Source organism: Nothoprocta perdicaria, unplaced genomic scaffold (genome assembly GCF_003342845.1).
Source record: "Nothoprocta perdicaria isolate Ctin4 unplaced genomic scaffold, notPer1 scaffold_25, whole genome shotgun sequence".
NCBI classification, from domain to species: domain Eukaryota; kingdom Metazoa; phylum Chordata; class Aves; order Tinamiformes; family Tinamidae; genus Nothoprocta; species Nothoprocta perdicaria.
Genome location: NW_020455477.1, coordinates 5,340,590 through 5,357,241, shown reverse-complemented (window position 1 = coordinate 5,357,241; position 16,652 = coordinate 5,340,590). Strand labels below are relative to the sequence as shown.

The 16,652-nt window shown below is 38.1% G+C and overlaps 1 long non-coding RNA gene across 1 annotated transcript; it reads right to left on the bottom strand.

Moving 5' to 3' along the window:
* Positions 1 to 503: 503 nt before the first annotated feature.
* Positions 504 to 9,414, bottom strand: LOC112947923. The gene is made up of 4 exons (XR_003249499.1): positions 9,266 to 9,414; positions 8,203 to 8,396; positions 1,627 to 1,654; positions 504 to 523 (listed from the first exon to the last, which is right to left on the bottom strand). It is a non-coding gene; the product is annotated as an uncharacterized LOC112947923 (long non-coding RNA).
* Positions 9,415 to 16,652: the final 7,238 nt, after the last annotated feature.

Below are 16,652 nucleotides of genomic sequence, written 5' to 3'. Positions count from 1 at the left end.
TTATTTCGTCATTTTATCTGTCAGCTCCTATGGCAATTTTATCCAGAGCTTGCTTTCCTCTCCTCTGCTATTACTATAGCACCCTGAATGCGACTTTGATGACAAAGATATTTTCACTAATATTGCCTAYGAGAAAACATGATGCACAGAACAGAATTACTTTCTAAATCGCTACTGCAGGACTTAATAGTTTAAATTTTATATGGCTAAAGCACTATTTTCATTTCCATCTTTAAACTGCCTTTTATAAGCAACAACAAAARCCTACCTGTCTGCATTCTGCTACAGGACAGTATAAGCTCCACTTCTGCAGAATATATAAATATACAGTTTGGATGCCATCCAGCAAATGAGGCATACTGTAGTGTCAAAGCTTCCTCAAGTCACTGGATAGACTCTCCTGACTTCAGCAGGCTCTGGAGCATGCTGTGAACTGCTCAGATTTGAGCAGAACATGAATAACTTCTTCTCCRGCCTGCTGGCTCCATCTCTTTCTTTTGTTCCTTCTTCCCTGAAATGACACCTGTGGTTAAAACAATTAGATATAAGCAACTTTTTTCAACCATTCCTCTTATGTTGCTGTTTCTGAAGGTGAATAATATCATTCCTACAATAGGGAGAGAGAGAAGAGCCTAAGAACAAAAGCAACATTCTTCCCAAGTAGTTAACACTCTGATCGGATATTAGACAGGATGCTGTGCAGATAAACTGGTCCTGGGTATCCAAGGTGTGCAAGTATCTTCGATAACAGCAACAGGAAAGGAGGAAGGTCAGTGTAGAGACTGAGAGAATAACTTGGGGTTCACACTGCTCTTGCAGTGCAKGAGTTTATGTAAGAATCTGCAGGTGATCAGGTTTACCTCCCTTGCAAAAATTTTGCAGCTATGAATAGTCCTAGATCTCAACTCTGAAGAGCTCCAAGATCCTCCACAACATATACACACATGCACACACCTCCTATTGCACTATTTATTTGCATGCTGGCTTTCTTTTAGGAKAGTTATTGGAAAAGTGTCTTATTGAAAACAACAGAGCACTTATTCTTTTATCCATATTCTCCGTCATGTCCCATTATAGAATCCCTTCATTCAGGACAAAAGGGACACACTTGCAGCAGGCAAGGTCCCTCTCCAGCATTGTTAGGCTGCTTCTACTGGTCTCCTGCCTCATCTCAAGAACYCGTTGTAAATCTGCAGGTGAGTTTGATGGCCTCCTGCTTTCATAATGACACGGCTGTGTCACTAACACATGGGACTTTGTCACACAACAAGTAAGAATCAATAAAGGACTCAAAAGCAGCTGCAATTTACTGAAAATGCTTTACATTTTTAGCCCTGGAGGCAGTCCTTTGTGGAAGGGCAGCTGCCACAGCCCAGACAAATGATTTCTTGATCATCATCAATCTGYACCAATGTCTCTGGGCTGCTATTGAAGCGTTTTCTTTTTACTGCACATGATGGCCCTTGGTTCTGATTCTCTTGGCTCATCTGCCATTTATAAATGGCAGAGCAGTGGTAAAGTGGAAAAATTTTATTACAAAAAAATCTAAAAATCTAGTTATTTGAGGCTTAAAAAGAGATTTTTTTCCTCTAAAATTCAACTATTAAAAAAAATATTTACACTTACTCAATTCCAGTGTGGACTTCTGGAAGAACTGTAAAAGAAAAAAGGTAAAATTATTTCAAAGTCAAAAATTTCATATTATATATTTTTAAAAAACTAATTACCAATACAGATTGTTACTTTAATTTATTCTAACTCTCAAGGCAAGRCATATACAGCAGAGTAAAAATCCCAGGTCACATGTCTTTTTTTTGGTAAAGTTGCTTATGATTTTGACAATCAAACCCATTTTCCATGAAGAAACTTAAAATAAGTTTGTTTCATGCTTCATTCTGAGAAGAGTGAYTACTCTGCAAAAAGTGGCCTTGCAAACTAGCAGTAGGTGTCAGCATTTCTGCTTGGTGCAATGGTCTGTGCTGCTACCATGCAGCTTGGAAAGACATACTTTGCAAAAAAATGTAAAATGAGAATAAATTAGAATTTTCCAGATGGAGGCACATATATGAAGCCATATTGATGCTCAGTATGAAYGCATTCAAAATCAAGATTTAAATAATATGGCTTATATGTAAAATTGACAGTATGAAAGAAAAAAATTCTAACCAAAGCAAATTGGAATAAAGTTGAGGACAGCCATTTGTCTCCACTCAGTGGTTTTCCAACAACATAAGGGATCACAGTTCTGGAAAATGCAATGATTTGTAGATGCTAAAGGTATGAAATCCTGCTTTCAAAGAGGTCATTGAAGAAAAAGCTATCACTGATTTCACTGAAATTAAGATTTAATCCAGGCTGGTCCTTCGTTGCTTGTTCTTGAACAGTGTTAAGAAACTAAGACAGGAAACTGATCATAAGAAAAGCCATGTTAAAAGAATCAATTAAAAATTCATTAAAATATTCCTATTCYACTTCATCCTTAAAGATTATGCATAAAAGAGAAGAAAAAATTATGAGACAGAGAGGAATTCTTTTCCAACCTCCAACTATGTTAGTCCTTTAAAATATCAAGATTTTCTTACATGCACCAGTTTGACACTAACCTGTCACTAGGCAGAGACATCTCTGGGCTTGATCTTTGGTTAAACTACGCTGACAAATTGTGATCTTCATGCAAAAACAGAAGTCACAGACCACCACAGCTGGAGTTTGGCCAAAAACCTTTGAATTTGTAGCTGGCACACGAACCAAAACCAAAAATTAGAGCAAAACAGAATTAACATTATATCAGTGTCAAATGGGCCACAGCACTTCAGGACAGAAAAATCAAATAAAAATTTTTTCAGTGTTTTTCATGGGGACACAAAAGGCTGCATCAAAAGCTCAGGGTTATAAAGCCAGCATTTAGTTAAAGTTTCTTGAACCTTCTGTTTCASTAGAGAGATGGATGTTTAGGGTGTTCTTCATCAATGGAGGGGATGCAAAAATTATTAAAAGGTATTTCCAGTGAAACGGCTATCCATAACTATCTCTACACAAAAGAATTTCCTCACATATGATATTCTTCAAGATTTACTTTTTTTCTTTCTTTTTTTTTTTTTTTTTTTTAAACAAAGCCTTGAGAAACTTGATAAATTGCCAGATAATCCTGGTGTTAAGAGAGGCACAATGTCAGGAGAAACTTAACCCAGATGAAGAAGCTGATGTGAAAATCATGAAGAGCATTTTAGCTAYCTAGTTGTCTGACATTGTTTTCAAGAAAACAGCTTTATTTAGTGTTCAAGCTTCTTACAGTGATCTCATTTGATTATCACACAGATCTCTGATCTAATTCTCATCTCTTCTGGGATAGCAGCAGCTCTGATGGAAGCTMTTGCCTTTGAACGTGAAATGAGTTCACTTTCAAGGTTGCATTTTCTTTCTCTTTCTTTTTAAACTATACTTCACGGAAACTATACTACATCATTGAAAGTTCATCTTCATGAAAGAAATACTGGACTATTTTAAGTATTTTCTTAATCCAAAGTACTGGTGCTGACACACTGATTCCCTCATCAGTTAAAAATATTTTCAGATGCTAYATAATGTAGTATACACACAACGATATATATATCTATAGCGCCTGCATATAGTTACAGACATCTACGTATATGCRTGTAACACGTAAATACAAAAAGGCTGATAGGTTCTCCCTTTCTCCTCATCACTGCAACACGTGGAATTTAAAATAGATAAACAAGAGGCTTTGCAACTTTTAAGATGTGCTTGAAAGGCGCATAATGTCAAAYCAAGACAACGTTTTCTGTTGCTTTATCTAAGCTTAGTTTTATCCGTTATTCTTGATGTAAGTCATTAAAAATGCATATAATGAATACATTAGTAATGACACAGTATTTAACTTTATTGCAACAGGCAGCGAAAAACTACATTTGTGCTTTTTGTTTCATTCCTGACAATACTAGTCAAGTCCAGAAAGATTAACTAAAATGTAGAAGGACGTCACGTAAGTGAAAAATATAGATTGTATTATCTAATTACATAGCATCAGAGTAAACTACCATAGTAATGTGTTTATATCCTATAATATAAATATTCCTGGAGATGCTAAGAAGCTTTAGAAAAATCACAATATTGCTAATTTGGACATAAATGTAAAACATTGTGGTTTATTATTATGGTTTAAAAGCCAAACAACAGCCAAGATGCCTCACTGTGGGCAGATTCTTTCCTTTGGTTTGCTATTAACGTCATGGTGCTCAGTGAAAGAGCACTTGCATTTGAAGTAAAATGCATCAGATCTCTCTACAGAAAGAGGGAGACAACATCTGACAGTCAGTGACAGACAGACAAAAGAAACAACACGCAGAGACGGTGTAATGCGGCAGGGAGAAAGGAGAGGCATCGGGATGAGAACAAAGGCAATGAGAAGGGAGAGCAAGCAGGAAGAAAAAAGGAGAGAAAGAAAATATACCAACATAAAATTTGTATTTTGAAGACTACCATCACAGACCAGAGAGGAGGAAATATGCCTTTATATTGAAAAGGTCAGGTTAGGCTTGATATTCTTCTAAAACACTAGAAAGCTGAACTCAAAATGCAGGCACCAGAGACTTGGCCTGCCTACCACTGCTCTCTTTGACAGCCAGGCTCCAAAGAGATTTTAAAATAGGGTAGGATGTGGCCCTGCCTGCGTGTGTGGCAGATAAAGCCTTTTTCCTTCTCACGTTGCACAGAAAAAAATGGCCCCCTTTAGCAGCATATCCTCGTGGGAGGCAGAGTGGAAATGAGTTGTAAGCCCATCAAGATTACTACAATGCTAATTAAAACATGAAAAATAAATACACAGTTCTTACTTTGCTATAAAAAATGATCTGTTGATGGAAATGTTCTTCCTGAAATAYATTTCACATGCCATGCTGGAATTATGTCAGCAATCGCTTGACCAACATGCTCAAACAAATCACACAACCTACCAGGTTAGAGGGCATGTAATTACAGGTGGGTGTGCTAATCAATTCAGGCTGAATATGCAGCACCTATAAACTCTCCTTTATTGCTGTTTTTTAAAGCAAAACTAGTCTTAACTAAGCCTGAAGCTATACACAGGCTCCGTGCTTGCGTTTCGCAAGGAGGGAAATTGCACTAYATGGGAGTTAACCACAGTTTATTACAGAAGACTAAGCAGCTTGGGTTGGGTTGGATTGAGCAAGGAAAATCARTATTGCACAGATGGTTGTTTTTGGTTGTTTTTAAGGCATGTGTGGGTATTACAAGCAAAGAGTGTTTTGATATACACAAAAATACAAAATACCTGTCAGGTGCTCTYTATCTCATGTCTACCACTAGCAGAACTAGCCATGTACACTTGGCCATAGCACACCTACCCAATAGGTTTGCAAGAACTATCCTAAAAATAATTTATTTATTCTGACTGAGCAATATTGGTAGAATTAATTTTTAYCYCCTTAAGATTAAATTAAATACCCTATTTAGAGARAAGGAAGAAAAGAAATTGCAGTGGGGAAGACAGAAGGGAGGTATTTCTTTTACTATTTAGAGAGGACAATAGAAGGAAATACAGGACACTGCATGTGTGTGCGCACGACTGTGTGATGTGGTATGTTTGTCTCTGTCACCCTTAGGGATTTTTGCTTTTCCAAAAAAAATCATCATCCTTGTGTGCTTTTTCTTCCCTTCTCCCTTTTTTTTCAAGGGCTGAAGAATTGGTAGAACTTGACAGAGCAATTGCAGTATTGGTAAGAATCTTGTTTTTAGCAGATGAATCCTGAACTATAATACAGGATCCTGAAATGTACTTGAAAGTAATAGGGCTATGTTACTCTAAAACCTATCTTTCAACTTCAGGGCAACTTCAACACCAAAGGTGTCCCTGGATTTTATGAGTTTATCTGAAACCATGGGGATATATTTTATATACATTACCAGAAAGGCTGCTCTAGGTTTTCGCTGGCTCAGAAATAGAGTTTTTTCAGGGACCGTGCCATTATTCTAGTTAATCAAAAGACAGAATTTATTCCCACTGCACAATATTGTACCTAAAACTCAYGCAAGTTTAGAAATCCATTCAAAACTATACTCTCTCAAAGCAAACACAATTTCTTTCCCGAAGCCTGACGCCTGGAGAGTCTTGCTTGCAAATACATTACAACACTGAAAACCAAAGAAACTTTACTCCAATTCATCACTGAAATGCAACCATCTCTCACACAAAACGTAGCTTCTTAAAAAGGTTCCAGACTGCAGAAGGTGAGTAAAATTGAAAGAATTTTCTAGAATGCATATACRACTTGGTACATGTAAAACTTTCATCAGATGAACCTTAATCATGAAGYATGTCTTGAAATATTTATTTACTCATTTATCCCCCTTAAATGACTTTTTTTCCATCACTCAAGCATATTCCACAGGCAAAATATTAGACAGAGATACAGGSATGGGCAGGACTGGGACCATCTCTGGTTTTAGATTTATATTGTTGAAATAAAGAAAACAGAAGAGACACAATCCAACCTCTCCATCCCATGCCCCATATAAATATTTAGACCTCACAAATGGAACCTCATTCATGATGTATTTATTAGTAACTTGGGTATCAGAAATGATCTGAAGATGAAATTGATTCTGTGGCTGTGGATAAATTCAGTATCAAGTTGTAGATTGGCTGATGGGGAAAAAATGATAGTAAAAAGAGGGATCAATGATGATCCAGTAACACAAATATTCTTGGTACTTTCAGAATCTTTATCACAAGTGTGCTGGAATTTACACTGAGATGTAATTGAGAATTCAGAAGGGTTATACCCCCCAGAATTTGGGACCCAGGAGCTCAAAAGGAATGGAGCACATAAATAATGTATTTCCTGTTATTCTTGGTCTGTAGCTGATCTCCTGCTGAGCACTGAGAAAGAGTTTCAGATCCCTAAGAGACAGCTGGTGTCGTCTAGCATGTTTGAGTGATTTTGCGAGCAGAGAATGAAAGACATAAAAGGAAAAAATGAGAATCGAAAACTAAAGAAGTATTTTCTCTTGTAAGAAGCCGGAAAGGTTAAAAGCTGTGCAAGAAGGAAGAATTAAGATTTATCTAAAGTATCACATTACTTGACAAAGTCTCAAGTAGATTAGATGGAAATCCAAACACATGCATTTCTTGGCAGAGAAACAAATTCATGTTCTTGGTAATACTTTGCATTTAGCTTCAAATACTAGAAAGTCAATAAGACTGTGAAAAAGTTTAGAATGCTGAGTCTGAACCTACAAGTAGGGATTACCACGTGAGAGAAGCTGAGTAAAGAGGGGATGAGTATCCCAATGCTCTCTCCGCAAGTCCAACATGGAGCTTCACAAATCATCCTACCAGAGCTACCAAAGGGCTGTGGTGCCGCGACCGCGAGCAGAGCCCAAGCCAGAAATTTGTGCAAAAATTCAGCACAACTTCACCTTCTTCTCACGCACCAACTCATCCCTCAGGCACTGCCTACAGCAAAGAYGGTAACGGCAAAACTTCTCACTTCCAATAAATACTACCTGTTCATACATCAGGTTTTAACAATAATTACTTCTAGCTCATTGCGTCTTCTAAATTGCAGGTTTAAAGTGAAAAACTCGCAGAAACAATCCCACTGGCAGCAGAACTTCCAGTATGTTCATGCAACCTCCATGTAACAGATGATTTAGCAAAAGAACCCTCGAAACATGTCCCAGCTTGAAAAGTAATTTCAAGAACTCAAGGAAATGAGACAGAAAACTGCTGCTTCTCTGCAGCTCTATAGAGAGCTGAAATGTATAAATCATGGCTCATGAAAGAAATATGGGGAATAGAATTTTGCAGCAACTTAGATGATGAATCCTTGCGTAGATAACCTTCAAAAGATACACACAGCACTGTCACAGGGAAAAAACTCCAATGGAAAGCAATCTTGCGCTCCTTATGTGCTACTGCAATCAGCCAGAAAATTAACTGATGTAGCCCAGAGGACAASATATTATCAAGAAGGGTCTCAACCTACTTAATCTTATCCTTAATATTAAGCACCTAAGCTGTTCCATTAAGTAACAAATATGTGAATAAAGCTTGGACTAATTTCTAGCAAGTTATTTACTTAATGCAGCTACCTGTTCTAAACACAAAATATCCATGACACTATTATTTTTCAAGATACATTAAATTATTTAGCATTTTACCTGCATATTTCTGGCAGAAGTGCTTGAGCTGTACTCCTCTCAGTGAAGTTCAAAGTTGTTATGAAGACGTTGATCCATCATATATTATTTACAATTAATGAGCCATACCTTCTTCTTAGTGACTAGAAAAGTATAGCTTTTGCATACTCTGACATGYTCAAAATTCTCTAATATATACATATTATCTGCTGTTTCTGCAAAAAAAAAGCTTCCCTTAGTCACTAYACATATTTATAAAAGCTGGCATAAATTCAGTCAAAGCATATTATTTTTCTTTTATCTGGGCAGTCAGATGTATTTCATTTTTTATATAATATTCACCATGCTGTACTTCATATATTCTACCAGTTAATAAACCAAAAACTGAAGCATATTTAGAGTAATATATTACTACTATAAGTGCTCCTTAACCAACAGGACAGTCAAAACAGTAGGGCAACAAGAAAATATTGACATCAAGGAGGAAAGAAAAATGCAGAAACCTGAGAAGAAACTTTAAATACAGTAATTTAAAATACCGAAATTGTGAAAATACAGATAAGAGAAAAAATWAGATTAGGCAGTCTCAAGATTGGCTTGAGAATCATTCAGCTTTAATCAGTAACTTGTAACATCTAAGGAAGTAAGACAAATAACTCTACAAATAAAACAGTACTGTGATACAGAGCAGTCAACCTTTCTCTGTATCGAGTTTGGCTGGGTCATTTTGATTCAATCCAAAGCGACTGAAATCTTCTAAACAACTTCATTTTACTGTCCCAGGAGGCAGGGGATGGTGAAGGAGAGTGAAGGTGGCAGAGCAGGGACGGGAAAACAGGGATACAGTTGGGACCAGGCTTCCATGCTGTTGGACAAGAGCACTGCCTGGCACCGACTCAGGTCACCTCATACCACACTGAGGTACCCCTGTGTGCAGTTGTGACAGCTCTGTCACCAAAACACCACCTTGCATTCAGATCCACTGCAGCTTTGGACCCATCACATTCAACAACAGAGCACTGAATTGTGTGGATAGATATGTGCATTTCGTGTATACATGAAGATGATGAAAATATACATTTACCTGTGGTTCTCGTCTTCTGATGGATATGGACCTACGTGTAAACTCCCACAGTAGCGTCGTCTCTCACTTCTCCAGCCTCTCCCAGGGAAGGCAGTAAGAAACTTCCTTGACTAACCACAGTTGTTCTGACCTGAATATACAGCCACTCTCTTATTGGAGACTTGCTGGAACCACATGAAAAGCCTTTTGAACAAAACAAGCCTCGTATTTTTATAAATAATGTATTAATTTTTTTTTTAACTTAGTCTTTTAAAACTATGAACTTTAGAAATGATGGGTAGTTTAAAAAAAATACATATCGTGAGCAGAGACTCTCCATTGTAATTGCCAAGGAAGTTTCACCAAAGACTGCATCATGCACTGAAGTTACCAAAAAATGCCTCTCCTTATGCAAGAGTCCATGGCATCCTGCTGTATCTGCATGCTTGTGTCACTGCTTTACAAATTCACAAAAATGACATTCTCGCATCCTAAGATAACCTCTGCTTCCTCATTCCCGAAACAAGCCTCCAGCCCATTTCACTCTTAACAAGTAGCTGCTGAGGTAATTTTTGATTGCTAGCAACATGGCCAATTTATTCCTTTAGCTTTTTAGTGCTTGCTTGCAGGTGGAGAGACTGACAATGTTCCCCTTCTGTTTGAAGAACAAGCCACCTGCTCCATTTCTCTAGCATTTGCCTGTCACAGTGCTTCCCTTTGCTGAATTCGGTGCCCTTGGCATGCTTCGAGAAAAGGGAACAGATACCTGAATCCCCAGGGGACTTCTACATTCTTGAGCAGTCATCCTTGAACTGCATCAGAATAATTCTTCTTAGCTTTGGCAACCAAAAAAAAAGGAGGGACACTTCGTTCCTTTCTCCACAACCAGAGCATTTCAGCAGCTATTCAGCAACCCACAGCCCAGCAATCACCATTATCCTACCAGTAAATGAGTTCTTATTTATTATACTGTACAATGCAGATTTGCAAAATGTGCCTAAAATTCCATATGGCACTGGCAGGAGGAAAGACAAATAAAATATCACATTACAGTAAAACAAACCAGAATGCTTAGCAACAAAATACATGTTATTGCAAGTGAATTTTTAATCTTGGAGTAGTATCTACCCACTAAAACTGAGAAATGGCCACTTTGAATTGCAGGGAAAAGTCCTCTTCCCCATAGTTTTGTCTCTTTATATTGAACTTTTATAGTTGTAAATCTCATGCATTTTTATGGATGTGCATGTGGGCAGTTTTTCTGAGCAGATACAGAATTAGCAACGATAAAAAACAGTTAGTTGCTAACTCTGTAGACAGATCTTGCTCTGTCTGACATCTATCTAAAAATATTTTAACTTTAGAACTATTGCAGGCAGTTATCAGGAAGCTGACCATTTCAGAGATGCCATCTCATTAAATACCTGAAATAACTGCAAATTGCTCTGATAAAATTGAGCCCATTTGCTGAGAGAATGGTCTGTATGGAGAAGTCCAGAAATGAATAAATAAATACACGTTGAAAGGGCAGAAGAGATTTTAGTAGGATGATCTGATTACTGAAGGGCACAGAGAACTTCTCAGCTAGGATTTTAAAATGTGCCCACTGCTGAGTATGCCTAATCTTGTAATATTTTACCCCTGTGCATAGTGGAAGTAGTCTGGGGCCGGTGAGGAGCTCAGGAAGGATGCATCCCAAGTGAGCAAGTCTTTAAAAAGAAAAGTCAGCAAAAAAATCTCAGCCAAAAGGTCAGATGAGCAGAGCACGAGCTCTGCAGCTGAAGGAAATGTAAAGACAGAGAGGAGGCTGTGAGATGTCCTTCACCACTGATCTGTGCGGGGATCAGATTCACAACAACAGTTTGACCTGAAAGTCCAGGATTCCCTCAAAAGAACCCAGGGAAGAGGATGAACAAGAAACACCTGAAGGAATCCAGGTTGCAATTTGAATCCGAACGCGCCGGGAAAAGATCTCCCCTCTCTTGGTGATGAGCCAGATGAAGTCACGACCTCAAGATATCCATGAGCAGGGGTCTGAAATCATTTCATGGTTTCACCATGAAATCTATGTCAGCGTGCCATGGGTATCGCTTCAAAGAGATGACTAGCACAGCTTCTCACTGGTACGCTGACCGTGAGATGAGAGATGAACAGTCTGCACAAAGGATTGCTGTCTAAGTGTTACARAACAGGCAGAAAAACTCTAGAGCCAGAAGAGTGTGCGCGTATTGCTCTTTTGGAAACAAATAGGGAAATTACATAAAGAATACAAATAGAAAATTAAAGCCGCAGAATCCCATTGTCAGCAAGAGGGGTGTGGTATATACCTGGAAACAAAGGAAAAGACCCAATATTGTTAAGCAGACCAAAATGTTCAGAAATAAAAGCTTTTTCTTGGAAAAAATAGAATTTCCCAYTGAATACTGTTAGTATTTTGTAGGTGGTTGTTGTTGTTGTTTTTAACTTGCAACTCAGTGAACTTCATGGACAAATATTCACAAGCTACCTGGACTATTTTACTAAAACTCAGCTTTAGGGGAAATTTAGCACAAGGTAGAAGTGCAGCTGCTCAAAAATGAGATAAACAAAACACACTTACCCATTTCTTATTCAACATTCTCAGCACTAAACTTCCCACTAAAAAAATCTTCCTGTCCCAGACTGCAAGAACCTGAAGCTTAGACCAATGTTCACTTGCTGTCCATAATTTACATCCTTGACCGAACTAGCCCTGAGAAAGGTTATCTGAGTAATTTGAGAATTAATTCCAGAAGACTAAACAAAGTTGTTTATCTCCAAAACTGCAAGCAAAATCTTTGCTTCCCGAAGATTCTCAAACTACTAAGTCTCCCAAGTTTATATTGCAAATAAGGCTAAACTTCTTCTCCAAATTCCCCAAATTCTCTATTTTCTTCAGTGGGAAGGKCTTACTCAAAAGAGAAATGTATGATATGTAAGGAGCATATCTTTATTTTTCCCTTCTTGTTTTGGGACAGAATATGACTATTGAAAGTTGAAGACCTACCTTACTGTGCACTGAACATAAATACTTACCAACAAGACRGACTACAATTTATTGGAGTTGTTGGAAGGAAGATGTCCACAGAAACTCAAACACTGCTGTGTGTTACTGATCCAAATGCACTGCAGCAGAGTCTGTGCAACTCAGCACACAAAGCAGCACCTTGTTTTGCCACCTGTTTGCCAGGTTTGCCATGGGACAATAAGGCTTGACAGTGGAACCCAAAAGCTTGACACACAAGGACTTTTTTCAATYGAATGTCCCACACTCCGGATTCTTGGACACCCTCTCTGCAGTTTATCTTGCCCTCATAGGGGACTGCTGGAGAYGTGGAGATTCCTTAGAGCTGACATAAATATTTTGGGAAGCAATCTACCAATCCATCCAGCTGTTAAAGGGAGATGCATTTTAATGCTGCTGTAAATTATACCAAACACACACTTTGCCAGTGCGAGTGTGTCGCACCAGGGCCAGGAGCACACACCCAGCCTGGCATCTGTGCCTGCCCTTGTCCCCCCAACTGCAGCACGTGCAGACAGCTTGTCAAGCAAGCTGCCTGCTTGAACCCAAGGCCCCTTGGACAACCTCAGTGCAACAAGCAGAGATGATATATGGCTACTCACACTCCTCCTCAGCTGTTGCTATGGCATTTTGCCTTCCCACAAGGTGAGTGGGAAATGTTGCTAAGAAAGTCTGCAGCAAACATCAAAAGCTCTCCCTTGGCACCATGCTGTCTGTGCCATCTGCTTTGAGGGATGTTCGACAGGTCTGGGGCAAACAGATGAGRAGGAAATACCATGGCTCGCTGCTCCTTATTTTTCCTCACTAGCTGGTATTTTACTCTCCCTTTCTTCCACCTGCTTCTGGGAAAATACATGTGTGGCGAGGCAGAAAGGGGCTGTGGGGGAAAGAAAACAAAACRAACAGATCATTTCCATCAGGTGACACTTCAGTTCGCAACACAGAAGCTCACAGCATCTCACACACACAGACTAGTAGATACCATCATCATACATGTTTCTACTTCAAGCACCCATTAAGAAACAAACCCCAAACCTACCAAACCTGTTGGGATGCCCAACAGTGAGCTGAGCTGTGCACTGGTCCCCTGTTTGCTAACACATACTAAATAATGCAGAGCAGTAAGTTGAGCAGAAAATTTTCATTTAGAGAAGAAAGCAGGTTGAAATCTTTCTGAAATAAAGACATTGGAAAGCAAGTGGAAAAATATTCATCAGTAGTTTCTCATAAACAGGTTCTTTGAGAGACAGAGGCAAAATAGCCTTGTTTTGAAAATATATAAATACATCTGGAAAACAAATGGCACATAATTCAATTAAATGAGTGAGAACTTGCTGAGAATCTATCAGACAATTTAACTACAGGTGCATGAACACTGGTAGCAAGATGCTTGACACCTCATTCATTTTTATGGAAGAACACCACAAAGACCTCTACAGCACTGTTTTGAAGGCTCCTGATAATAGCCACTAAGCAGCCTCTAGATAATAACCGTGATGAAAATTTCCTGTTTATTATCCCTGACCCTTACACATTCCTAACTGCTTTCTGTGCAGGGACTGAAATGAAGACACAAATAGCTTTCTCACCACAGACAACCCCGTATTTTCTCCTCCCTGCGTGGGAGAGTTTCTCTGTTACCAATGGAAACCTGGTTGTATTACCAGGTGCTTCTTCTGGTCCAGAAGAGCCATGACAGTGGTGCAACTGCTGCCAGCAATGTGCAAGAGACCRGCTATTATGATGTAGTTAATAATATAGCTCGTCCTCTAAAGACTCATTTCTAAATTATTCATATATGTTAATTTTTCCTCCCCATTCTGTTATGTATTTGAATCAATGTTTTTTTTTTTTCTCCTCTTATTTATAGTAATATGCATTACGACCGAGATTTTTCAAAGCCATGAATCCCTTCGGTAGCTTAGAAGATCTAAATCTAATCTTTTAGTTTATACTATTTTACAGTGGATTTGCAAAGGAAGATGCTCTTTTGTTACAGCAGCCAGCTAATGCAAATTAGATTTCCCTATCAGCTGCCCGTCCTTCAGTACTGTGATTAATTAGCAGAATATTGTGAAAAATGTGTTTTTAGGCACTAATTACAGAGGACAAAAATGGACATAGGTTGTGCAGAAACTTCATACTCAACACATTACTACAAAATAGCTCTGAATGGCTTATTTTATATTAATGGTGCAAAGAGATTTATCAATATGAATGCTTTTTGTATAAAAAAACCTCTCAGGTTAAACTAACACTGCAATATATATGGTAACGTKTAACAAGAAATCCAAATAACTGTGCTGTGAGAGGAGTTGTTTCACACTGCTTCGTGGCATTACAATGTCAAAATCATCCATCWTCTTAGAAAACAAAAACAAAMCAAAAATCTATTCTTGTCTTTTCAGGAGGTCCAGGAAAGAAAGGAAGAGACCCTTGTTTGTAATGAAACGTACAGCTGCTCAAGCGAAAGCACAGCTGCTCACACGCACCTCGAAGGACCTCCTTAATTTGATACTGGCCATAGCAAAAATTTGTTCTCAAAAATCAAAGCTGCCAATCTCACCTAGAAACATTCCCTGAGAAAYACTACTAGCAAACTCTCTCCACCCCAGTGATTCTCCCTTTGAAAATAATTGCTACCATCTCCTCTTCCCAAGCTTCTTATCCACCTTGTAATTCCTGTGTTATTACCCACCTTAAATAAGTAGTACTTTTCTCTAAAACACACTTTATTAAATGTGATTACTATCAGATCTGAAAAAAAAAAACACCTGAAAAACATCTGAATCAAGTCTACTGTATTACTACCATACATAAAAAAGTTATGTTACTCAGTTACTCTTCTTTTAAAGGGAACTTTAAATTAGTCTGACATGATACTCGTTAAGATCAAGTGTTCCTTTTTTTTTTTTTTTCCTCCTTTCAATTTAATTTAGCCATCATGCCTTTCAAAATTGGTCTATGTAGTTCTGAAGTCAAACTACTAGCAGGAAGTAGCACTCTCATGCCCTTATTTTTGTTTTCATTTTTTTTTGTTTCTTTGTTTCACTTATGAAGTACCACTGACAGATTCATTACAATTTTCCTCCAATCTATGACCTAACCTTAAAGACGGCCTCTAAATCTTCTGTTTTCTATTTCTGACATGTGTCGTTTAAGCTTATTCTAATTAATGATCCTCTCTGCCCTTCCTTATTTGAAGCTTCAAATCTTGCTACTTAAGCTCTGAGCTCACGTCATGCTTTTCAGCGCTTAAGCTCTTCTTATACTTGATTTTCACTGAAAATCCAGTGTATGTCTGATATTTTAACTCTGAAGTTTCAGCTCACCTATTTTAAACTGAAAGCCAGGAGCTATTATTCTTGTAAAAGCGTAGGATAAAAGTCAATTGACAATTTGGTCTACCTCTTTTTAATAGTGGGAGTAAATAAAAGGAAGCTGGGGAAAGAAGCAAAGAAGTAACTTCAGGCCTAAACAACGTTGGCTCAATGCCTATCGAAAACATTATGACATTAGATGGAATTAACCCTTTTGGATAATTAGGCACTGCATTTGCATACTACAAACTGGACTCCAATCCCAACTAAACTTAACATAGTTTAGAGAAATAAACTGTATCATGTCATCTACTTGGTTAAAGTTGCCTCTAACCAGTGCAACCTTATATGCTGTTGGAAAACAAGAATCATTACCATAAGGTCTTGACACCTGAAAAAGGATGGGGGGATTCTTTTTTGAGAATGCTTTTAACAGGAGAATATCAGAGTCAATGGCATAAAATAGCATAAATGAATATTTAAAGCTGTGACTAGATACAAGAACAATAATGACAGGGAATAGTTTAAAAAAAAAGAAAAAAGAGCAGAACTAGCAGTTACCAACAGTAACATAATTATGCAAATAACTTAACAGTTTCACTCTGTTAAAATATTTCTGCTAAATGAGACAGTATATCCCATGGCGTTAACCCAGACAGATGGATGTAAGATGACATASAAAACCTATTCCCAACTCTAACCAACAGCACAGTTGCTACCATAGTCAATATTGCTTCAGGGCACRTGAAATACCTGTGTATTAGCTAAATGTGAGCCCACATATGGAAACAGGGGGGCTGGAAACAGAAAGACGATGTGTGGGAGCAGCTTCACGCTCATAAAGGTGCCTGTATAAGGCACATAAATATTGAATTATGTTGAATTCCAACCAACTAAGGAGCTGAAAGGCCACACAGTCAGTATCAGCTAATGCATACAAGAGCAATTCGAAAAAACTATCAAAACACAGAACATTTCCATTTCCTGAGGCAAGTAATCCAGAAATTCTAGATCTACTAGATGATCTACATAAGATTCTATTAAC